General features: G+C 37.8%; 1 protein-coding gene across 5 annotated transcripts in view; it reads left to right on the forward strand.

Annotated features, from left to right (window-relative positions):
• NCOA2 (nuclear receptor coactivator 2) overlaps positions 1 to 25446 on the forward strand; it is a 303163-nt gene that overhangs the window by 62381 nt on the left and 215336 nt on the right. Inside the window, exon 1 of one of the 5 annotated variants that reach the window (XM_045063210.1) lies at positions 21239 to 21483. The exons of the other annotated variants lie outside the window; for them this stretch is intronic. The gene's annotated coding sequence lies outside the window, so the exon portion shown is untranslated. Of the gene's footprint in view, positions 1 to 21238; positions 21484 to 25446 lie in introns of those variants that run through there. 5 annotated transcript variants of the gene reach the window in all.

The following is a 25446-nucleotide window of genomic DNA, read 5'->3' on the forward strand; positions in this document are numbered from 1 at the left end:
TATTTATTTGACAGATCACAAGTAGGCAGAGAGGCAGGCAGAGAGAGAGGAGGAAGCAGGCTCCTCACTAAGCAGAGAGCCAGATGCACGGCTTGATCCCAGGACCCTGTGATCATGACCTGAGCCGAAGGCAGAGGCTTTAACCCACTGAGCCACCCAGGTGCCCCTGCTGCAGTTAATTTTTAAAAAAATATTCTCAAAGTAAAATTTTAGTTTGTGTTAGTAGTTTGGATAAAACGTAGTATTTTCAAATTAGGAAAAATTAGAAGCTCTCAAAAATAGTATAACATTAAATATAAAAACATTAAAATGTAGGGTGGTTTGAATGATCTGTTACAATAATACTAAGCATAGTAGCAAAATTAGCCCTTACGGGTGTTATTTACTATAAAAGCTTTATTTATTACTATAAAAGCAGATTGAATCAGAAGCAGAAATGGGGCTTTCTTCTGGTCAGCCTTATTATACAGGAGAGTGTTTTGTAAATTGGGGCACATGACCTGTAAGTAGGTTGTAAAATTAATTTAGTGGGTCATGGCTAGCATTATGAAAAATATGATGTAGAGGTGCCTGGGTGGTTCAGTTGCTTGGGCGTCCGACTCTTGACTTTTGGCTCCTATCATGATCTGGGTTGTGGGATCCAGCCCTGCCTCGGGCTCCATGCTGAGCATGGGTACTGCTTGGGATTCCTTCTCTCCCTCTCTCTCTCCCCTCTATTCACGCTCTTTCTCTAGGAAAAAAAAAAAGGAAAAATATGATATAGATGACAGTATATTACATGTAGTGATAGTAAACACTTTTTCATGCAACTTTGATTTCAGTTATTGTGTATGTTGGTTCACAATGTAAAATGTATTTCTTCACTGACCTCCATCTTTAGTATGAGCACTTAGCACAGCACATAGTATATTCAGGGTAAAAGGCAGTTAGTAAATGCTCAGCTGCACAAAATTTAATTTAGTAAATCTCTATGGGAGAGACCCCAAAATACATTCAGTAAAGTTTTCTAATACAAAATGGCATTAAGAAGATTGCTCGAAGTTTTATGCTGTGTTGGGATGGTTTTGTTACATGCCAGTGGCCTTCCTGGTTATAGGGACTATGTCTCATTGAGTTCTGTGTCAGTGTGCATGATGGGAAGGGACTGATTTTTAGAGTCAGAGATCTGGGTTCTAGTTTTGAGTCCTAACACATATAAACTTTGGAACATTTGGCAACTTTTTCTAGTACACTTGAGCTTCCACTTCTTTATTTAAAAAGGAAAATAATAGTACTTCATGATTAAGAGAGATACCACTTATAAAGACCAAGTATTTTGCCTGGACATAATAGATGCTTAATAAACATTTTATTAAGTTAATTTAAAGGCTATAAAAATAATAGAATATTAGCGTTTATTTTAAAACACTGTTTTGAGTATCCTGGAAGAAGTTTGGAGTGTAAATTTAATTGGATCACATCCATGGGTAGAAATTCCCCATGACCTTTTGCAAAATAAAAAGAACCCATAATTATAGAAGATAGTGTTTTTTTTTTTTTTTTAAAAATCAAACATATCGCAATTAAGAAAGTGTAATATGCAAGTTGTAAATTAGAAGTCAAGTAGGCCAAAATCAAATCAAAGAGTTACTTGTTAAGATTAAAATGAATCCAAGTAAACTCTCCTCAAGTCAAAAAGCCCAGGTAGAGTCATTAGTAATCCTTGGAACTGTTGATGTGTAAATTATATACGCAGGGATGAAAAATAGGGGTATGTTTAGATGGAATCTTGATCTAAAATGTTGTTTAAAATTAGAAGCAGACAGGACTGTGGAAAGAATAGAATATTCTTGGCTTAATTAGCAAACAGATTCAGTCAATCACTTCATAAAGTGGTTCACTCTGTAGTTTTGAGAAAATTAATGGCTGGAGTTAATGGAAATGTTGGCTGGATTTATGTAATATAAAGATAGGTTATCTATATAAATCCCATTATAAGAAAGTTTGTTGAGAAGTCACAGAAAATCGTGTGTCAATTAGTCTTGCTATGTGTTTTTTTTTTTAGATTTTATTTTTAAGTAATCTCTACACCCAGCGTGGGGCTTGAACTTACAACCCTGAGATCAGGGGTTGCATGCTTTACGAACTGAGCCGGCCAGGTGCCTCAGTATTGCTGTACTTTAATATTTAGATATTGGAACAATAATTATTGAATCTGGTTTTACAAAAGAAAAGTCTCCTTCATTGGCAAACTGGAGTTATTTTAGAGGATTATTGGAGTATGTTGATGAGAGAGAAACAGTGAAGATTATTCATGTAAGCTTTATACAACCTTCCAAAGTTCAGATCCAAAAGGAATAAAAAAATTTTGTGTTACTGTAGAATGGAGGAAATACATTTATTCATGGAGCCACATTGGCTTAAAACTGGAAATAAATATTGGTTGTGAACTGTCATTTCTCTAGAGGAAAAAGTGTGTGTGGGTGTGTGTGTGCACGTGTGTTTGTGGGTCCCCAAGAAATTGGTACTAAGAATAATCTCATTCCGTATTTTTGTAAATGCTGTAAAGAAGGGTGTATACAGTCAACATTTAGCTCCTTTGGGTAGTGAATGCTGCAGGGAAAGAACCTTTAACTGCTGGTAATGTGTGAGGAAAAAAAACTGAGTGAACTAGTGTGGTATAGTTTTCAGTGGTTTATTTAGGAAAAATCATATGAATTGTATTTATTAACTGAGGAGTCCTGAATTCAGTTGTAATCAGGATAAGAACCAAGAAGCTGTTGTAGATGGCTTTCTATAGCTACTGTGCTACGATCAGTAAGATGCTAGGCATTCTTTGGAAGAGTATGAGAACAGCATGTTATCTTGCCTTTGTACAAAACTATGCTTTAGACACATAAAAAAGAGAAGTGCTATATGTTCTTCTGTTAGATGAAAACTGGACACATGGCAGTGAACTACAAATACTTCTTAGAGCTGTTAATACCGAGAGGAGGACATAATTGAGGTTCTTGAAATATGATCTTCGATAAATTCTTCAAAGTCTATCACACTAGAATTGACGGTGGGTTAGAAGTGCTTTTAGGAGTTTTATTATAAGAGTTAAGTTTTAGGATAAATTAAAGAGCCCTCCTATATGTTCAAGAGTAAACTTGTGGAAATTAGTACCGCCAGATAGGATATAGATTGAAAAAAATTCATGAAAATTAGATTCACAGATGATCCTGCATAACAGAATATTAAAGAAACTGGAGATAACCTAAAATGATTTTTTTTTTTCATTTGGAAAATGACATGAAGGTTTTCCTCAGTGTCACACAAAATTCAGAATTTGGTGGAATGCTGACCTGACTGCACATGCAGTCACTTTTCATTTGAAAGCTTGGGGAGCAGAGTTGTGATGACTGGAGACCACCCAGGGTGTGTAGCACCTCTTGGTGCCCTTGAGGCATCAAGGAAGTCCCCTTCTGTATTTAGTTTACTAATAGGTTTTTTTTTCTTTTCAATTTGTATCTAACGATATGGTTGTATAGTTTGCTTATTTTGTCTGTTACCTGCTCTCAAGGTAAAAATTTATTTTTCATGATTATCACAGGGTTCTAATTTATTCTTGAGGAAACTTTTGATAATGTATATTTTTCTGGAATATTATGGATTCTATATTTTTTCAAATATTGGCATAAAGTTGTTCATAGTATTCTTCTATGGGTATTAAAAGTCTCTGTTGGGGGTGCCTGGGTGGCTCAGTCAGTCGAGCACCTGCCTTTGGTTCAGGTCATGATTTCAGGGTCCTGGGAACGAGCTCCTTACTCAGCGGGGTGCCTGCTTCTCTTCTCTGCGGCACCCCCCCCCCCCCAGCTTGTGCTCTCTGGCTCTCTTTGTCAAATAAATAAAATCTTTTTTTTAAAAAGACCTAGCTCTGTTAGTAGCTATAATTATGTCTTCCTAAGTTCTTTTTGCCACCCCCCCGTTTCTTTTTTCACTTATTTTTTTGACATCAGATTTATAAAGCAGGAACTTTACTATTTATTCATCATTTTACCCTAATATAATGCCCTCATATAACAGGCCCCCAGTTAACTTCTGTTGAACTGAGCTGAGCCTGACTTTAGTTCTTTTGTCTCTGGCCAGTAGTGTTTGTACATTGCTCATTTTTCTTTCCCATTTGCCTCCATCCCCGAAGGCAGGCGTTTTCAAACATTTTTTTCCCTTTCTTCTGTGCCAGTATATTCTTTTTATTGGTGATCTTATCCTATCCAAGCTATTGCCATCGCCTTTATTTGGATAGCTCCCGAATTTATAACCCCAACCTGACCTCTCCTCTAAGCTCCAACTGCTTGCTTGACGTTTCTGTCTGCTCCACCTTCCGTGTAGCCCAACCAGAGTGAAACTCTTTCCTTCCCTCCACCCAAACCAGTTCTGCCTCCAGATTTCCTGTTTTCTGTTAATTGACGCTGCCACACTCCCAGGAGCAAAACATCAGTCATTGCCGCTCCTCTCTTACCTTCTACGTGTCCTCCCCTGCCAGGTTCTCTGCAGCCCACCTTCACCGGGTCTCCATACGTAGGCATCCCGTTTGTCCCCTCTGTCCCCACGTGCATGCAGACCCTCCGTACTTTGCGCCCCGGCTGTTGCAGCACCTCCTGCCTTTTTGGCCGAGCCCGTTCATCTTTTGGACTGAAGGACGATTTACCTTGCTACAGCACCATCATCAGCGCACATATTAGCCTCACTCAAGTTGCACAGCTCTCCCGCAGCCTTCTCCGATAGGTCCGACCCCCTGAGCTTTCCAGGTCTTCAGCAGTCATGCCCACTTCCCTGTTGGTGTGTCTCTCCCTTACTGCCCTGACCATGCTTGTGTTCCAGCGTGAGCGTTTATCTCTGTTGCTTTCTTGTGTTGTCCAGCTGCCAACTCTTCAAGGAATACCTTTTCCTTCCCCCTGTCTGTTGAAAGGAAGCTTGTCAAGGGTAATCTCTTATATTCTTGGCTGCCTTTGGGAACCTGCAGAACATTTCTTGTTTTTTTGTTTGTTTGTTTGTTTTTTCCCTAGGGCACTTACCTTGCTTTGTGATAGAGCCATTTGTGTACTTACTTAATACACTAGATCATAAACTCCTAGTGGGGAGGAATTGTTTCTTAGCTTTTTCTTTTTTTGTTGCCTCAGCAGTTTGTTGGCAGGAAATCTGATTGAAAAAAACTTCAAGGAAATTTCATACACTCTCTTCCTTAAGTCTTCCTAAAACATTTACCATAATGTGAATTCACACTATAGAAGAGCCATAAACTTGGCCTTTCTAGAGACTTAGCTGCAGGTGTACCCATCCTTCTCCTGGGGGACTGGGGTTACCTTTCTCACAGGTGCAGTCTTTATGTAAAGCTTCTGCTTGGAGGGAGTCTAGAGACATCACAACAGAAGATGAATTTCTGCTGTGGCAGGCCTCAGTTGTATTTGTGTTCTCTTTTTTTGTGTGGGTGGATTGGGCGTATTTCGTTTAAATGAAGGATTTCAAGAACTCATGATGGATATTTTAAAGTTTAAGGTGGGTTAATGTATGTGAAATGTGGATCCATAAGTGTAAGAGGTAAATCTCACTTTCGTCTCTTAATCTGTAGAATGAACATGATTAAAAATGAGAGATTAAATTTTATTTACATTAAAGAAAGGCATTTTAGGCCAGTCTGTCAGTATGTTTTACATGGATCGTATTGGCAAATATTAAAATTATGCTTTGGAATTATGATTTGAAAAACCCTGATGAACCTGTCCATTAGCTTGTCAACAAATTAAACTTTTGAAATTCCATCATGATAAAAGATTGGGGAATGTTTGGGAATATGGTGAACAGATATACATAAGAATTGTATTAAGCATTAGTTTGCTACCATTTATGAAGGTTAGGTTTCTATTCTGCCCGACAGCTTTGAGTACAGAGATGGATGTGCTAACCCAGCCTTTGTTCTATGGCTTCCACTTCTCCCTCCCTCCTTGCCTGCCTTCCACAAGTGTTTTCTGAATTCTTAGCATGATTAAGGTACTGGGCTAGAAATCAGCAATGCGGTGGTGAATAATGCAGATCCCGAAACTGCCTGCCGGGAGCTTCTAGGCTGGTGGGTCCCTTGGTTACAGATGCATAGGATAAAGTTCCTGATTTTGTAAGAGAAAATGATTTCTTACTGTTTATATTTTTATTTTATTTTTTAAATTTATTTATTTATTAGAAAGCACAAGCAGGGTGAGTGGCAGGGAGAGGGAGAAGCAGGCTCCCTGCTTAGGAGCCCAGGGCTGGGCTCGATCCCAGGACCCAGAGATCATGATCTGAGCCAAAAGCAGACGCTTAACTAACTGAGCCTCCCAGGTGCCCAGTGTTTATCTTTTTAAAGGAGAGGCAGGTAGCTCACGTTCAGCTTGATAGTCATTTCACCAGTACCAGAATTTTAAGGTTTAGAAGTATAAAAATACTGTTCTCAGACAGGCACAGACTTTTTAATCTGAATCTTAGTATACTGATCTCTGTGAATAGGGATGTTACCAGGAGTTATTTGGCTTATCTTTGTAAATAGGGATGTTACGAGAAGTAATTAATGTTTAGCAAGCACTTTGATATTTACGCCCAGTGGCTGTAAACAGTTATTAAAAAGTCATTTTACAGGTCAGAATGGCAGGTGCAGTGGTGGGGCCACAGTGAGGGCCAGAAAAGCAGGGTCTTTACAGCTTTGAAGGAGACACATGTGAAAATGTTCTATTCCCGAGTAAACGTTTTACTATTAAACATTTTCAGTTAGGATTTCATCTGTAGATTTCTGTACGCTTCCCAGTGTCTGAAGAAACCATGTCAAGCTCTGTTTATGAACACACATAACTTGATTATTTCTTGATTAGAGTGGTGTATGTACAGTACCCCAGATTCTAACTCTTCATAGTGAGGGTAACTTCCTTAGAAGTGTCATTTCATGGGAGAACAGCAAGCACTGTATTCTTTGTATTTGGGCATGAGCAGTGGCGGGTGGGAGTTGCGGTTTGGTGTGGGGAGAAGATGGTGGACACGGAGCCTCGGTCCTAACCGAGGCTCTTTGCTTCTGCTGGCTGGCCTGTGACCTTGAAGTTGCTTATTGCTGTCTCCTTTGACACTTAGGCAAAGCACCTGTATTCTTTTGTCTCAGTCACTTAAAAAATTTTCAGAGTTTTAGAGTAGAACTTCTTCAGATCCTGGTGAATAATAATCATAATCATAAATCTGTGATTTGGAGAGCAGTCGCAGAAAATAGTAGGCAAAATAAGTTGGCGTTTATCATAGATTATTTGCGAGAGGGATTGAATACTTGCGTTACATTTAGAAGTTTACAGCTCCATCAAATCTAAATTATGAGTGATTCGTCATTTGAATAGGATTTTACAAGTTACTCGGACTGGGTACAAGCATTATATGTATTTCTATAAGTAAAGGTTTAGTTGCTTTCAAACTGTTGCTAATTGTTTCTGTAAGCTCACTGGGTTCTGTGGTGCTTCCTTCTCCCCCAAGTGAGGAGAGAAGATAGTGTTTGTGGGGGCAGTGGTTGAGTGCATGTGCTGTTAATCCTGTGGGAAAAAATTACACTAAGTATACTTCTTTAAAAAATGCTTTGAAATTTTATCTGGCTGAAAAATTACTGGAGACAACTCCTGAGCAGAGAAAAAAATTTATAAACCATGCATGGCACGTTTACAAATTCTTTGAAAAAACTTGTCTCTGAAGGTCTTTGGAGTGATTATTTATCCCTCTATTCCCATATGTCACACATTGCCTTTTTACCCCTGGGGAGTAACCATATTGCATTATTTGTGGTCCTTTGGAGTTGTATGAAATGATAATTTAACTTCTCAGATGTGGTTAATCTACAGGCCCCGCTTCCTAACCATTAGCATACATGGCATGACAGGCTTAAATGTTTCCAGGTGTGATTAAAGAACTTGGATGGTAAATTACTCCTAGATTATCTTGGCCACTGTAATTTACTACAAAACTGCAGCTTTGGCATCAGCAGTCGAAAAGAGTATGTTAACAGTAACTCCACTTTGAGACACATTTTACATTAAATAAATTGTCTTCTTGAGACAGTTAAGTGTTTCTTTTTTATACTATTCAGAATCATATTTTGTCTTTTAGATGGCTGAAGTTTTGCTAATAGGCAGCTCTGGATTTACATAATTGAATTGTTTTGTAAGACCTAGGCTAGTTTGGGAGTTCTCTCCCCACTGCTGTCGGAAGCTCCGCTCCCCTCGGCCCCGCTTTTTATCTCTGCCCTGGTCCACAGAGAAGCCGTCATCTTTCCTCCACTCCACAGCTTGTCCCACTTCAGGGAATGGAGTCTCGTTTTCCTCCAAAAAAAAAAAAGGCTCACCATTAATCAATGCATAAGAGAGCCCATTTAACACTCTGTTGTGTTGTTAGCAATAAAAAATCCTTGGAGATCTAGAGGATGTGTTGTTAATGGAGACATACGAGAGGCTGTGTTCTGTTTTGTAGCTGGCCAGAGGCAGAGTGAAAGTTGGGGCGAAGGTAGCAGGTGGGATGAGATGAGAGAGAGGCAGCAGGCTGGCCGGGGTGCTGGAAAGCATCCTCAGCTGAGCTCTGCTGGCACACACTGTTCTTACTATGGTCGTCTCTTCAGCTTAGCACCTGCCCTCAAATCTCTAGTCCCTGTCCTGGTCTTCAGCCCTGTTTAAACCGTCCCACCTTTTCCTGCCCATTACCTGTCCTGGAACATTTCCTGCATCCCAGGGCGCCTCCCCTCTGGCCCCACTCTGTGGGAGAGAGACACAGTGTTCTCTCACTCCCCAGCCTAGGGGAGGCAGGCACGTCCTCTATCCCACTGCTGGAGGGGAGGGAGATGCCCAAAACCCCTTGGAGTTTTCTTGCTGAAATGTTTTTACTCATGCTGTTAGCTTTTACAGAACTGTAAGCATTCTCAAGTGCTATATGAATAGAATATATGTATTAAAAAGGCTTTTGTTGCTGGTCTGAGGCAGTGTGATAACCATTTATTTAACATTATCATTTTGAGAGTGTCCCAGGTTCCAAACAATTAACCTAAACCGGGTTTTTGAAACATATTTTTCTAGGAAGACCATTTTATCTAGTGGAATGGAACTCAAGTTCAGTATCTTTTTTCACTTTTCTTAACCTGGACTTATTTATTTATTTTATAAGTGAACTATACTCCCGACTTGGGGCTCAAACTCGCAACCTTGAGATTACTGACTGAACCAGCCAGGTGCCTCTTCTTAACCCTCTATTGTAATGAAGGCTTCAAGTAAGACTCGGATTCTTAGTGAAAGAAGATAGGGATTTTCTTTCCTCGTAATTTTGCATTGATTGCCTGGTTTTGTTTTTTTTTGTTTTTTTTTTTTTTCCTTTTTCAAAGATTATATTTATTTGTTTGTTTGTTTTTTTAAAGATTTTTTATTTATTTGACAGATCACAAGTAGGCAGAGAGGCAGGCAGAGAGAGAGAGAAAGAGGGAAGCAGGCTGGCTCCCCACTGAGCAGAGAGCCTGATGCGGGGCTGGATCCCAGGACCCTGGACTCATGACCTGAGCCGAAGGCAGAGGCTTTAACCCATGAGCCACCCAGATGCCCCAAGATTTTATTTATTTATTTGTCAAAGAGAGAGCGAGTGAGAGAAAGAACACAAGCAGGAGCAGCAGAGAGAGAGGGAGAAGCAGGATGCCTACTGATCGGGGAGCATGATGGGGAACTTGATCCCAGGATCCTGGGATCATGACCTGAGCTGAAAGCAGATGCTTATCCAACTGAGCTACCCAGGGGTCCCGGTTTTAACATGCCAATGTAAATCGTTACCGATTACTTGGGTTTGGGGATCATCTTTGAAGTATTCATGGTATGGAAAGATTCATCCACTATTTTAGTTATTTTTGACATTCTAGTAAGGGTGTTACATATGGCAGAATGAAACTTAATGGACCAGAAAGGGCATGAGGGCCTAAGTAGAAATTTTGCACTGATTTTATTCACAAAAACATAAATTTTAAAGGAATATTTGATCAGAGGCATTGAATAAACTTCAATCCTCCTAGTGACTCTGTCCCTTGAAAATTGTTTACTAACCTGTGGGGTTATAACTAGAGGCATTTGCTAATGTATTTGCAGTGACTGTTGAAATAATTCAAATTTATTGACCATAGGAGGATATTAAATATTTATCTTTTCTACTTAGTGCCTGTAGTGAAATAGAATATAAGTTAATGGTTAATGGCTTATAGGCTGTTATTTCTGAAATAGTACTTTCATGTACTTTATCCAGTGGTGTTACTCATATTTTATTAGTGTTAAAAAGCATATTTGGAATCAACCATACATAAATTTTCCTGCTTAGCAAAACAATATTCCAGAAGAGATTTTTAACTATGTACGGGTGTGTGTGTGTGTGTGTGTGTGTGTGTGTTTAACTGCAGAGGGAGAAAAGTATGTAAGTTGTGGGCTAAGGAGATTATCTATCTTTTTCTTTAAACAAACAAATAAACAAAGGGGCACCTGCGTGGCTCACTTGGTTAAGCATCTGTCCAACTCTTAATTTTGGCTCAGGTTATGATCTCAGGGTTGTGAGATCGAGTGCAGCCTGCTTAAACTCTCTCTGCTTCTTTATCTGCACCTCCCCCCTCTAAAAACGCAAAAATAAAAAGCCCAAATAGAATGGAATAATGATGTATTAATGTTATATACGGTGTGTTGTGGCACATATGTGATACCTAGTACAATCTAGAATTATAAGGTTGGTAGTAATTCAGCATATGAGAATCTGGCAATCTCATTAGATTAGTATTAAGATAACCAAACCAAAAAATGTGTTTGTAGATGTAGAATCAGAGGAAAAAAGCTTACTTATTTAGGTTTCCCTCAAAGTAATGATAATGTCGTATCAAACTAAAATATGAAATTTTATTTGAATTGGTATGAATGTTAAGAAGGACACAAAGCAGTATTTGTAAGTTTTAAACTTTAAGGAAAATAATTTATAGAATTATTTTGAATTTCCTGAAACCTAGATGTTCAGAATTGACTTACAAAAGATAGTAAGAGAAGTTTTGGTTTTTCTACAGCCCTGAGGGACTGTTTGAGGGTTTTTGTTTTGCTTTGCTTTCTATTACATTAATTTTCAAGATCCCAAAGTTGACAGCATTAATGTGGTTAAGTTTTTAAAAAAAAAATTAGATATTTTAAATTTTATTTATTATTGTTTTTTAAAGATTTTTATTTATTTATTAGAGCGCGCGCATGCGCGAGTGAGCGCATGTGCACACAGGTAGGCAGAGCAGCAGGCAGAGGAAGAGGGAGAGTCAGCGTCAGACTCTCTGAGCAGGGAGCCGGATGTGGATGGACTTGATTCCAGGACCCTGGGATCATCACGTGAGCCGAAGGCAGCCGCTTAACTGAGCCAGCAAGGTGCCCCTGGATATTTTGTATTTTATTTTTTTTTTAAAGATTTTATTTATTAATTTGACAGAGAGAAATCACAAGTAGACGGAGAGGCAGCCAGAGAGAGAGAGAGGGAAGCAGGCTCTCTGCTGAGCAGAGAGCCCGATGCGGGACTCGATCCCAGGACCCTGAGATCATGACCTGAGCCGAAGGCAGTGGCTTAACCCACTGAGCCACCCAGGCGCCCGGATATTTTGTATTTTAAAACTACAAGGCACTTAATTTAAATGTCATTTGTTTGTTAAAACAAATTACTTAGATAACTACTTCTGTATGTGATACTGTTTCAGTAATATTGTATCATGTCAGGTTTATTACTGAAATCTATAGTAGTTGAGATAAAAAATACTTCAAATCCTAGGGTCATTCAAATCTTAGTGTCATTCCAAAGAAATCTTTAATTTCTTTAAGAGAAAAGAATCCTAGGAGTTGTGTTTTTTTTTTTTTTTAATTAACATATAATGTAGTTTTTGCCCCAGGGATAACACATCTGTGAATCGTCAGGCTTACAAACTACACAGCACTCACCATAGCACGTATCCTCCCCAGGGTCCATAACCCAGCCACCCTCTTCATATCCTAGGAGCTTTTTTATTGGAAGTTACTGACCTAGAAAAAAGAGATTTGTACAGAATTATTTTTTTTTTGTATAACTGAAATGTAACACTTGTCCAAAATACATTGAGGAGACAACATGGTATTGAACATGTATTATTAAATGAGTATTTGAGTATTGGAAAATTTGGCTTCAGGTCCTTTCTGTATGTATCTGCCAGAGTGTGAAAAGTCACGTAGCTTATTTCTCCTGCTCTGTTTTGCCAGAAGCTGGAATTGACTAATTAGAAAAATATAAACAAATATGAAGATATCAAGTAATATTTTAAGTACTAAATAGACATTGATGAGTAATATCTGTTTTCTTTGTTTAAAGAATATTCATTTGTAATTAACAGATCAATGAAGGTACTTTTTTTCTGGGCATGCATCATCATAGTACAGTTTTACTGACTTTTTTGTTACAAATAATTTAATTTGTGGCTATGCCCATGTGTATTGAGGGATGTACACATTTAAAAATTGAAGTACCAGGACTTCATTGTGTCTTTGCAGTATGACTTGTTTTCACAGACCATAAACTGCCTGTTTATTTTACAAACACTTGTATCTGTAGTGCTCACCTTGGGACAAGCATTGCTCTAGGTGCTTCATTACTATTAACTCATTTACTTGGAACTTGAGAGCAACACTGTGAGGAGGGTATGGTTATTACCTCTGTTCTGCAGATGGCACACAGAGATTAGGTAACTTGCCTAAAGTCCCATAACTAGTTTGTAGAGGGCCACTGTTCGAATCTCAGTGCTGCCTCCAGAGTGTGTGCTCTGCTGCCTTATTCAGAAAGATCTTTCTTGGAAGGCTGAGTCCAGATTCTTTCCTATTGTCAGGCCCCTTCCTTCCATGCTTTTGCTGACCAGACAGGGGATCCTGGGAGGGATTTGTTGGCAGGAGTTCTTACCATCTTGCTCTTCTAGATATTTGCGAGGCAGGAAGTGTGACAGCTTCTCAGTGTGAGTGACCTGGATCCAGCTTTGGGTACAGTCATTCACAAATCCTCATTTTACAGCAGAAAGTTTCCTGGATCAAGAACGAATTCTACCCTCTTATCCTGGAAATTAAGGGCTAAGAATGTGAGCTATGTTCGAGTTCATGGGAGGAGCTAGCAATATGGACGAAGAGGAAAGAAGACAGTATTATGCCTAATGGAAAATATGAGCCTTGTATATAATAACACAAGTGCCAGCGTTAAAGGGGCTGCTTTCGTCCAGGAAGGCTTTTCTAATACGTTCCAGGAGCCATAGCAAGGGCTCATTTGTTTGAGTATAACTAGCGATTCTTCTCAGCAATGGAGGAGACGCTGTGTATGTGTGTACACACACGTACACAGCTGTCATTCTTAAAGTTGTCAATATTGGGTCTATACCAGGTATTAAAAAATATTCATGTATTTACGTTAGCCCTAAGCACTAATTTGTTTTGCAAGCAGCTCTTGGTCCTTGACATCTTTAGGTGTCTAAACCCATCTCCACCAGTATTGGGAGGGGCACTTGTCTTTCAGTTTCACCTGCTTTGTAAGATAACTGTCTTTGCCTTTGACGTAACTTTGTCCTCTCTCCTTGCAGCAACCCCCACCAAGAGTGATTTTGAGTTATCTTAAAACAAACCCTGAGTCGTACATAGCAGCATTATTCATGATTATTCATAATCGCCAAAAGGTGGAAGCGACTCAGTGACAGATGAAGAAATAAATGCAGTGTGGTATATGTGCACGATGGGATATTATTTAGCCTTAAAAAGGAAGGACATTCTGACAACATGGATGAACCTTGAAGATAGTATGCTCAGTGAAATAAGTCAGTCATAGAAAGACAAATACTGAATGAGTCCATTCATGTGAGGTTTCTAGAGTGGTTAAATTCATAGAGACAGGAAATAAAATGGTGCTTGCCAGAGGCAGGAGGGAGTTGAGGGGTGGGGAAAAGGGAGTTATTATTTAATGGGTGTAGAATTTGAATTTCTCAAGGCAAAAAGATTTCTGGAGACTGGTCGGACAATAATGTGAATGCACATTCACATTCAGTACTATTGAACTACACCTGTAAAATGGTCATGATGATGAGTTTTATGCTTTGTATGTTTTACCAAAATTAAACAACAGCAAGCCTTTCCAGTCTAGTGTAAAAATCTGTTCAGGTGTTTTAGTGTAGTGTTTTAATTGACAGACACTTATTAGTAGCAGTTGGCTCCAAGCTGGTCACAGGCAAGTGGCTGCTTTCTAGAGAACAGACATTGTGGTATAAGTGTGAGTGTGTTTTTATCATTCCAGAAAGAGCTTATTGTGGAAGTTGAAGAAAAGGGTAAGCAAGTGGTGGGGGGCAGTGTGAGCAGAGCTGGAACGTGTTAGGGTGGCTGAGAAAATGATCGTGGTTTATGTCAGAAGAGCAGAATGACTATATTCGGGCAAGGGTGTTAGCAGATTAAATCCAGATTTGTCATTTTGACTATTTTATCTCTCACCATATCTACCAGGTAGAGTATTTGATGACTTCTCCCAAGGATCCATTTATATATCCAATATAAATATAAAATGGAATATATATCCAGTATATTTCATTTATTGGTATTTAAGATAACTGGTATTTCAAGAACAGTTCTGTGCCATGAGTTATTAGGATTGAAGGAAATATCAGGTCAGAATCCCCTGCCTGTAAGAGCTGTATGCTCTAAAAGAGAAGATAAGATGTGTGGACCAATAGAACTAAAATACAAGATAGTATCTGATAAGCAGTATAAAGAGAGTTTTGTGGAAGCACAGACTAGAGAGATCTGATTCTCAGAGGTGAGGTCAAGGAAGGATGAAGTAGGAGCAGAACCTTGAAAGCTGAGAAGGATGTTAATAGGTAGAGAGAAGGGGGTATGGATCCAAGGTGAGCGCTAGATCCAGAGAAGGCCAGGGTGATCCCTGCTAGGAAGGGCCAGAAGCTCAGTGTCCTATGGAGAACAGGATGCTTGTCCGTTGTAATAGAAGAAGTCAAGAAAGACAGTTTGGTGCCAGAGTATTTTGACTGTCATCTTAAGGAGTTGGAACTTAATTACATAAACAGTGTTGAGCTCTTAAGAGTTGTTTGTTTGTTTTTTTTAAGATTCTATTTATTTATTTGACAGAGAGACAGAGATCACAAGTAGGCAGAGAGGCAGGCAGAGAGAGAGGGGGAAGCAGGCTTCCTGCTGAACTGAGAGCCCAACTCGGGGTTCCATCCCAGGACCCTGAGATCATGACCTGAGCCGAAAGAAGAGGTTTAACTCACAGAGCCACTCAGGTGCCCCATCTTGAGAGTTTTTAATGTGGGAATGACATGTGTTGACACCATCAGAGGTCAAGCTGACAAATACAATGTTAGGAAGCAGGAGGACTGACTTGGTCCTATTTGTGATTGTTTCATTAGGGAGGCTGATTTGGTTCTCTGGTGTCCATTCCAAGTAGGAATTAGATTGGATAAATAAATTGGGAGGGATACAAATTAGACCTTATAATTTAGAGAGAGGTGTTAAGAATTGTTTCGGATCACAACATAGAGATAAAAGCTATTTTAAAGATGGTTGGGAAGAGAGTGTATAGATGAGAGAGATCAGTGAAAAAGGTTATTGAACAGTGAAATTATGAAGACCTGGACTAGGGCAGTAGCTGTAACAAAAGAGGAAAGGATTGATATGAAACAGGGAAAATGGTGAAAGGACGGAAGAAGTTAAATTCACAATTAATGAGCATATTTTCTGTGCGTAACATTTGTTGCATGACAGTATAACTGACCAGTATTACCCACTCTTGGAAAATAGATATACTGTATTGGTCAGATGAGGGGCCCTAGGTAAAGAATTTTGGTTTGAGTCAGCTGGTGGAGGGCCCTGGGTGGCTTTTCGGACTGCTGAATTGACAAGTGCACATCATGGTCACCATCAGTGTACTGGGTTTGTTGACTGGGTCCACGTGGGCATCCACACCAGTCGTTCTCAAACCTCCATGCCTTGGCACCCTGGTAAACAGCAGACCCTTCAGGAACCCTGTGAAATTTTGAAATTTTGGGTAAAGTTTTTGCATATGGTTGTTTACATTGTCTGGCAGCAAGTGAAAAGAATCTAATTGACCAGATGATTCACTGTGATGCTGGAGAAGGGAAATGAATGCTGTTACTGAGCAAGAAGCTTAACCTCTCCGCCGGCCCGTGCTGAGGACAGAGTAGTGTTTACAGTTCCCTGTTGCTCCGGGAAGGGTTCAGGAGATCCTACTAGGCCCTGAGCAGTGCAGAGCTGAAGGGGATCTGGGGATCTTAGAGCCCTGGCACCCCGAGATACGTGTCCTTGTAATAGCAAACACTTCTGATTATTCTTGATTTTGTGCAGTTTGGTTCTGGGTCTTAGTTTCTTCCAGTCAGCTAACAACAACAACAAAAAAAATCCAGTCTTTGAACATGCCCTGCAAGCGGTCAGAGAAGACCAGTCCTGCCAGCTCTTTGACAAAGGCTATAGCCAAATATTGAGTTGGATAGAGATAGAAAATGGAATTTGGAGTATGAAATCTTAGGTTCAAATCTTGGCTTTGCCCATAGCAACAAGACTGGAGGGAGATTATTTAAACTCAATTTTACTCTGTTTCTTCGTTAAATGAAGCTAATATTTACCTTTCAATTCTGCTCAGTTGAGCTGAGATAGTAACTGTAAAATGTAGGCACTGTACTCTGTGAATAAAAATAATTTATTCCTTGTCTCCAACGGGATGATTACAGTGCTTTTTACTCTGTATTAAGCAACCATGTCCAGTTCTGTAAAGCATGAGTTTCCCTGAACGAACAGCGGACTCCTGGAGTTTGATCTTTAACGATTAGCACCAAAACAAGCCTTGGTCAGGAGTGAGTTTTTTTTTTAATGGGAAAAAATTAATTTGACATAAGCATCAATATTTGTTGTAAAATCTATTTAAATTGCAGTATATCTTGTATACCTTAACATGTATTCTTTTCACCACCTGCTCTCCAAACACCAGAAACAACAATAAAATCTAACGACTAAAATAGTCAGAGGGGATTTTGGCAGAATTTTCTGTTAACTTCCACAGAAAAAGACTCATTTTAATACCTAGAACGAGGAATAAGTTGGGAAAACGTTTTAGTCAGACCAGCATTCTCGAAATAGACTCAGAATCATATTGTAATATATTGTGGAGCATGTTCAAGGGTAGGTGGTTTTCTTTTAATTTATTGAGCATAGTTTTAAACCTGTAAGTTTTAAACCTTAGAAATCAAGCCATTTTAATTCACAGTAGGCTAAACTTGGCTCAGATACTCTCTGCTGAAACACGAGTGTAGTTGTTTTTTAACTGAAAAAGTTGACTAGCTTTTTTTTTTAATTCCTAGAGATTAAAAAAAAATGGGAGTATTTATTTTGTCCAGTTTTAGCTACAAGCAGTTCTGTTGGCTTCATCCCCAGCCCCTTATGAATTGCAGTTACTGTTTACTATATACTTGAGTTTTTAGTAAAATAGTTGATTTGCAGGTCTTAAGATGGCTTCCATTATAGGGAGTACTTTTCATAAGTATTGTTTTTTTGAAACCTCAGTAAAAGAGTTCATGTAACTGGGAATATAAAAGTAAAGCCTGTTGACTTTAAAGGGACTTTACAGTCGAACGTTTTCTAGTATCTCCATTCATGTCATGATGGAAGTCATAACTTATTGTTTAAAACTGTAATTTGTCTCTGTGTGAAAATGCAATTTTTCATACTGCCTTTCCTGGGACTATAACATCGTAATGATTTTGTTAACAATATATTTGATTGCTGCCTCACTGAATGAGATTTTGCTTTAGAAAATTTAAATGTAAGCACTTAAAGATAAAGCTTAAATGAAAATTAAAGCCTAGCTTAAAATGAATTTGGATAAGGTCTGATTTTTACTTTGGTTTCTCTGTTGGTATGCCATTGAATGCCAGAAAGAAAAAAAAAGTAGATATAAAAACAACATCAAAGTGTTTTGCTTTTTAAAAGTCGACACAAATTAATACATAGCAGTAGTTTCAGACATTTTAGCTTACGGTAGGAATATCTCAGTTACTTTGACCTACACATTTTCATAGTGAACTGAAAAGAATTGTGAAAAGGAAAATATCTGTATACAATTTATATAGTTGTGGAGGTTTTAAAAGTAGTTTAAAATTTGTAGTAGCATTTTATATTTTGGCAAGGTAGAATTTTGAGTTAGAATAAATTCAAAGACCTGTAGAAGCTATAGTAAAAATTCACAGATTGAAATGATCGTGATTACTTCTGTGCTATACTCTATCCTGTTGGGTTATTTTAAGCTTTTTACTTTAGCATTGTGGCATCACACTGGTCAGTAAAAGATTCTATTTTGGTTTGTTTAGTAACAAAACTTTATGCTGTTGTTTCTATACACAGAATAGTTTGTAAGTGATAATAATGTTCCTTTTGACCATTTTTGTAAGAAAAAATCCAGGAGTTACTATGTTAAAAATGTAATATTTTGCGAAAGTTGTAATTGAAGTATGGAGTTTGCTTTTTATAATTAAATGCCCTCATGAGCAATTTGGAATGAACTATTTCTCTCCTTGTTAGAACTCTCTTCTATGCTGACTCTTCTGAAGTGAATGAGAGCACGAGAGGCTTTAAAGTAAATTAACTTATTGGAAGTTTTTGTTTAAGAGAGAAGAAATTGCTGTATTAATTTCTTATCTATTTGCTTTGTATAACTCCCTTTTTCAGATGACTGAATAACCAACTTTAGATGTTAGAACTGCTTTATTTTATCTAACCACTTCAACTAGAAGTGTTTCCAGGTGTATTATATACATTTATAATCTTTAAGATTACATAAATACAATTTTTTTCCTTGGGACTGCATGTGAATTTTTGTTGTGTTCAACCTTCTGTTTTTATGCTGTATAACATTGGACTAGTACAGGTTTTCATTTAATGTGTCTCATTTTTTCTTCCGTAAGTGTCAGCTGGTGCTTTCTACTATTGACATTCATAAATCCTTTCACCATGTTCCTCCTTTGATGCAAATAAGAAACGAGATTATAACAGTTACTTTTTTTTCAGTGTTTTATCAAGTTAATATTAACCCTTTATCAAAGATATTGTGCCCATCCTAGAGAGGAAATATGTTAGATTTGGAGAGTTAAAAACTCACTGAGGGTTAGGAAGCCAGTAAGTGGCAAGACAGACTCTGACTCAGATGAGTTTTTACATACGTGTAAATATACATACATCTTTGTAATTCCTACCCAGATCAATATATAGAATCTTTCCAGAGCCCATCTCCTTAGTGTCCCTTCAGAGATAACTACTTTTCCGATCTTGATCCCCATAGATGGATTGCTGTCCCCTCTTAATTAGTTTTACCTGTACTTGAACTTTATAACGGACTCCTATAAATGTAGTTTTTGGTATTAGGCTCCTTCTTCTTCTTCTTTTTTTTTTTTTTTAAGATTTTTTTAATTTATTTGACAGATAGAGATCACAAGTAGGCAGAGAGGCAAGCAGAAAGAGAGGAAGGGAAGCAGGCACCCTGCTGAGCAGAGAGCCTGATGGGGGGCTTGATCCCAGGACCCTGGGATCATGACCTGAGCCGAAGGCAGCGGCTTTAACCCACTGAGCCACCCAGGCGCCACGGTATTAGTCTTCTTTTGCCCAGTATTGCATCTGTGAGATTCATCCATGTTGTAGCGTTTGTGTTGGATTCTTTTTTCATTGCGGCTTAATGTTCCGTTAGGCAAATATATTAAATTAATGTAATCATCTTATTGATGAACATCTGGATCATTTCCATTTTTTGGCTATTATAAATTTGCTATACACATTCTTGTCTGTTTTTAGGTGTTTTTTGTTGTTGTTGTTTGTTTGTTTGTTTTAAAGATTTTGTTTGAGAGTGAGAGAGCATACAAGCAAACCCAAGCGGGAGAAAGGGCAGATGGAGAGGGACGAGTTAGGTTCCCAGTGGAACAGAGAGCCCAGGACGCTGAGATCATGACCTGAGCTGAAGGTAGACATTTAACTGACCAAGGCACCCTGGTGCTCCCATGGTTTTAGTTTTATCTATGTTTTGTGCACTCACTTCTTTTAGGAAGAAAGTATGGTCACCTTTCGTAGGTACTGCCAATCAGATTTTTTGAGCGTTTGTACAGGTTTACCCTCCTACCAGCAATGTATAGGGGTTCTAGTTGCTTACCATATGTTGGTATTCTCAGTCTTACTAATTTTTTCCCTTTTTAATTTTACTTACTCTGGCAGGGTATCTAGTTTTATATCAGGGAGGTGCAAACTGAAAGTTATTATTTTTTTAATTTTTTATTTTTTTATTAACATGTAATGTATTATTAGACCCAGGGGTACAAGTCTAAGAATCATCAGGCCTACACACTTAACAGCACTCACCATAGCACATACCTTCCCCAATGCCCATAACCCAACCACCCTCTCCCTACCCCCCTCCCCACCACAATCCTCTGTTTTGTAAGATTGAGTCTCTTATGGTTTGTCTCCCTTCTGATTCCATCTTGTTTCCTTTATTTCTTTCTTTTCCCCAAACCCCCCATGTTGCCTCTCAACTTCCTCATATCAGGGAGATCATATGATAATTGTCTCTGATTGACTTATGAAAGTTATGTTGTAGAATGAAAAAATATTGAATGTAAATGTACATGCTTGTTCATATATAGATATTAATTGAATACTAATTAATTGAATATAATTGAATAGGTTTCTTTCCTAATCCTTGTCTTTATAAGCAAGCTTCGATTGCTTGTTTAATCACTGAAGTTAATAAAATTTTTCCTACAATAAGGACAAGTGCAATATTCTAGAAACTACTTGTTTCATTCAGAATTTTATTTAAGGGAATTTTCAAAGGAATTTAAGATGGTAAAGATCTTTATTCACAAATTTACAAATTGTAGAAGAACTCAGTAATGACCTTTCTCACTGAAAAATCAAGGTCTTTTTTACCTCAAAATACAGCAGTGACATATGATCTCTAGGACTTGATCTAGGATTTTATTCATCGGTTGGTTTTCATGATCTTAATGTAAGTTATTCTACTAAAAATGGCTTGACTTGATCAGTTCTTGTTTTTCCAAGTTTGTGCAAGTTTCACGTGTTTGGCTTTCCTGTATGAGTCTCAGGTACGCTGATTAGTCAGGCGGTCTCATCTGAAACTAATGTATAATAGTGCTGAGTTGTAGAACTTGCCATACCAGTTTCATAGTGTTTGTGTTTTGCTCAAGTAGATGAAAGGTTTATTTAAGTGTGGCCACACTGGTACTGCATTCCTGGTGATCTTGGTAAGTTAATGACAATCTTTGTCATAGAAATCAGGAAATGCGGGTTGAGCCTTCTGGGATGCATGTCGTTGGTTCATTAAAATGCAGGCTCCCAAAGGACTGAGAATTATTGGAAGCACTTGGTAGGTAATGCAGCTTTAAAAACCTATCTGTCTGTCTATCTATCTTCATTCTGTTTTTTCACCTCTTTGAATACATCAGTGTTTAATCATATTACCTAATGTATGAATGCTTTCTCTAGTGAGACTAAGCATGACTTTGGAAATCCACGTAGGTTTCCTTCCACAGTTTAGTAGGTTTGTTTTAGCTGGGATGTTTTGGTCCCTCATGAACTCATACTGTCAGATTGTACTGCTGCTTTGTTGAACTGGTTGGCTTTTAACTGAATTAACTCTACTAGCCAGTGTGATTGGTCCACTGTTTTTTGGTTATTATTATTATAGAGAGTGGGTTGAAGAATTGTTTAGAATACTTATCTTTGAAATATAATCAGTTAAAGCAGGTTGGTACTTAGAAAGGTTTGAGGTATCCTTTGGACAGTATTTGAATGGATTGTAATGATTATGGATTTTATAAGAATTTTAGGATAAATGTAGGTGTACATCTATGAAGACAGGAGGCATACTGCAGTATTTTAGACACAGTGAACTTATTTTAGGTATATTCCTTACATAATACCATTATTCCAAATGTAAACGAATAGATGGCATGATTGTTGTTGATTTGAAGACTGGTCATATGTGCTTGGGTTGTAAGGAAAAAGATGACATGAAGCAGAATGTGTTAACCTCTCTGGGTGAACTTTAAGAATGTATGTAATTTTGTAATCAAGATTGAAAATTTTGAGGTTGGGCAAGGAAAGCTAAAGCAAAGGTATGGGATAGGACTGAGTGAGTTACTGATTGTCCTGTTGAGAGTGCCGTCTCTAGAGAAACCCAGTAAATAAGTTATTTATTAGAACCTCAGTGAGGTAGCTGAGGCCTTTTATTTTTTAAAGACCATTTCTGCCTTTTGTAAATCAGTGTTGAGTTTATAGACTACCACCAAGAAATTTACTTGAAATTTTAAAATCACTGAAAGTTAAATTTCTTACCACCTCTCCTCTTCTACTGTTTACCCATCTAGAAGATCATGACAGTTGGGAAAACAGCTTAGAGCTACCAGTGTGTCTAGGAGTGAGTTTACACGAGGGCACTTCATTAGCTTTGGGGCTTAACTCTTCAACGTTGGATATGTTTGGATATGGCCAGTAGTCTTCCTGATTCATCATATATAAGTAACATTAAATTAAAACTAAAAACTTGCTGTCACTTTTCCTTGTGTGAACCTTCCATATTACAGATAATTTTTCAAAAGATGTGTCCTTCAGTTACTTTAAGTTCTCTGTATAATTGCAAGGATTACAACACTGTGCTTCTGCGTGCTCTATCTCTTCTTGTGTTTCTCTTTCTCACTCTCTGTATTTGAAGAACAGAAGGGTCAGTTTTCTGTGACTTTATATTAGTTTTATTGCTGTCACCATTTTGAACTAGTAACAGTGAAATACCTGTATCCTTTTATGTGTTTGTGAGAAAACATACATAATAAGGGTAAGAGCATGTGTGCTTTTCTGCATATATGTATGACTGCTGTGTATCGTGGTAGGAACTTAATAAAGGTAAGAAGGTATGTAATTTATGTGCATACACACACACACAGACTCAGCAGTTTGTGTTATAAGTACTATGCAACTTTGAAAATAGTAGTACATTGAAGTATATCATATAGGTACTAAGGGAAAATTGAGACAAATATTATTAAAAACAGTTGGAGTTTCTATGGAAATCAAGACAAGCGAAATTTTTGGCGTGTCTTGCCAGTTAGTTATAGAAGAGGTAAAGAGTTGTACATGCTGGTTTGCTGGTGGCTCCATTTGAGTTGTCTCTGTCACTAGTATGGTAGATATGTCTTGGGGAGAAGAGCCTGCTGCTTAGAATGTTGGTGGTAATGGCTTCCATTTATGAGGTGATGAGGTAGAGGTGACTAAGCTTTGGCCAGAAAGACCAGACTGCTAGACCAAGTTAATGGACCACCCACAGCAAAGATTGTGGGGCAAAGCTAAATTTCATTTTAGCATCTGTGAAAATTAGATTAGATTCTTAAATTAAAAAATACAAGTGAAAACTATAGTAAGATGCCATTATCTACCTATCAAATTAGTAAAATGAATGAACGAACGAGTCTGCCCTTTGTTAACTAGGTTGCAATTAAAGAACATATTCATGAACTACTAGTTTGTGGTGTAAATTGTATTTTCTTGAAAATCACTTTGGCTTCAGAGGTCAGGAGCCTTGCCTTACAATCAGTCAGTCATATCCTTTGACCTAGGAATGTCACTCCTAATACTCTGTTTCAAGGAAGTAGTCGTATATCTAGATGAAGATTTATGTACAAAGATTTCCACCTTGCTATTTCTGTAAACAGTGAAACAGTACTGTTATATAGGGACGAACTGGTTCAAGTAAATGCTGATATATTCTTATGAAAGCAGCAGCAATAATAGTAAGGTAAAATAACATAGTAGTAAATGGTTATATAGACTTAAATCTAATCATGTAATAAAGATATGCATAGAAAAACACTGAAACAAATACACTAAATGGAAATAGAGCTGAACTATATTAACAAAAGGTGTTTTAGGGGTAGAGGGATTGTAGTGAACATATTTTTCTCTCTCCTACTTTTCTCTGTTTTTCAAAATGAACATTTGTTTATTTTATAATCCTAAAAAGGAAAACTAAAAAGAACAGAGTAAATAATAATGAAATTAAAGGGAGAAAGGTAGAACTGACTTGACCTGAGGAACTGCTCCAGATCTGAGGCCAAGTTCCAGGGATGGCAAAATCTCCTTGGAATGACTAGAAAAGGGTATTAATTTTCTTTTAGAGATTGTTGGTTTATGAAGTACATTCTGTAAGAGTAAGGACAATTTTAATACAACTTTTTTATACCCTCTGGCACCTGGTGCATGATAAATTTATAGGGAATAAAGGAATGAATTTTGTTCTAGATTTTGGACACAAATTGAAAAGATAAACGTCAGCATATCTTTTTGAAGTTAGATGCCATATATATTGAAAGGATGCGGATGATAAATTTGAAAATAATCACCAGCTTATTTGGTATATTTTGTCCTAAGAATGTGTATATCAGACATTTGAATGTCAGTCTTGAGAAATGGACTGCTCTATTATTTAAGACAGATCGGGAGAGAGAGAAAAAAAAAGTAGTTGCAGAGCTCATTAGGATGTGTGGGACCAGTCATGGGGGCAGTTGAAGGTCTGGGCCCAAGGAAGTGAGACCCTGAATACTCAGTGATGTTTGTTCATCCCTTCTGAGGATCAGGATTGCGTGGAAATACTTAACTTGCCGTGTAATACTTGAACAGGGGTGTGTGTGTGTGTGTGTGTGTGTGTGTTTATGTTATTCTTTAAATTTTGGCCCTTTTTTGGATTTTATTTTTTCCTAGAAAATCTGAAAGTTACACTCATAGGCTCACATCAGATGACAGAAAGATTAAAGATAATTTGGTAGGCAGTATTTACCGAGTGAAAGAACGTAACTCTATAATTAGTAATTGGATTTACCCATTGTTTTATAGAAACTTGGTCTTAGTGATAAATTCAGTATCCTCAGGAAATTATTTCCCCCACCCCAGCTTGAATAAATAGCAAAGGAGTTAATGTACTCAATACTCATTTAAGATACTGTATTAAATTTTCAGGTTAGGCTGTTACCACTCTAAAATCAATAACTTTTAAAAGTTTGCTAAATGTTACTCTTTTCCTACCGCAGGAAAAGATTGTTTGCTTTTCACTGTGAAAATTACTTACGTTTCATCCTGCATTGATGTGCTTTCTTACTGTTGCTACATTCAGTGTCCAAATTGTAATTTATATTTATAACTGCTTCTCATCTATTAGTCATCCGTGATATTCTCTCCTGTTTTTAAAACATTAAAAAAAAAACTGACTCAAAGGAGCTTTTCTAGTGAACATTAGTTGTCCACCAACCACTCTGCATAACCATCTTCAGCCAACTGTTAT

Source organism: Mustela putorius, unplaced genomic scaffold, assembly GCF_011764305.1.
Source record: "Mustela putorius furo isolate JIRA1106 unplaced genomic scaffold, ASM1176430v1.1 tig00003846_pilon_pilon_pilon, whole genome shotgun sequence".
NCBI classification, from domain to species: Eukaryota; Metazoa; Chordata; class Mammalia; order Carnivora; family Mustelidae; genus Mustela; species Mustela putorius.